General features: G+C 31.4%; 1 protein-coding gene across 1 annotated transcript in view; it reads left to right on the forward strand.

Moving 5' to 3' along the window:
- LOC119592481 (RNA 3'-terminal phosphate cyclase-like) overlaps positions 1–290 on the forward strand; it is a gene marked incomplete in the record, with an annotated part of 10,949 nt that overhangs the window by 6,998 nt on the left and 3,661 nt on the right.

Consider the following 290-nt stretch of genomic DNA (forward strand, 5'->3'; position numbering starts at 1 on the left):
TTTGGTTGTTGTTGTTGTTGCTATGATGAAAATGTTATCTTTTAGGTATTCAGGAGTTGAAAAGTTCACCCCTCCCCCTTTTAACACAAAAAATGTACCTTTTTTATCACCTTTGATAAAGACTATGGGTAGTGAGTGTTGCATTTTCATGGTAGATGGTAGATGAGGAGGAGAATAGAGTAATGTTATGTGTAAATTACTAAATTCAGAAATTTATTTTAGAATTTAAAATCTGCCTGTATCTTGTTGCCAAATTCAGTTTTTTATATGAAGTATAGTAGGAATTACTC

The sequence above is a fragment of the Penaeus monodon genome, chromosome 30 (genome assembly GCF_015228065.2).
Source record: "Penaeus monodon isolate SGIC_2016 chromosome 30, NSTDA_Pmon_1, whole genome shotgun sequence".
Lineage (NCBI taxonomy): Eukaryota > Metazoa > Arthropoda > Malacostraca > Decapoda > Penaeidae > Penaeus > Penaeus monodon.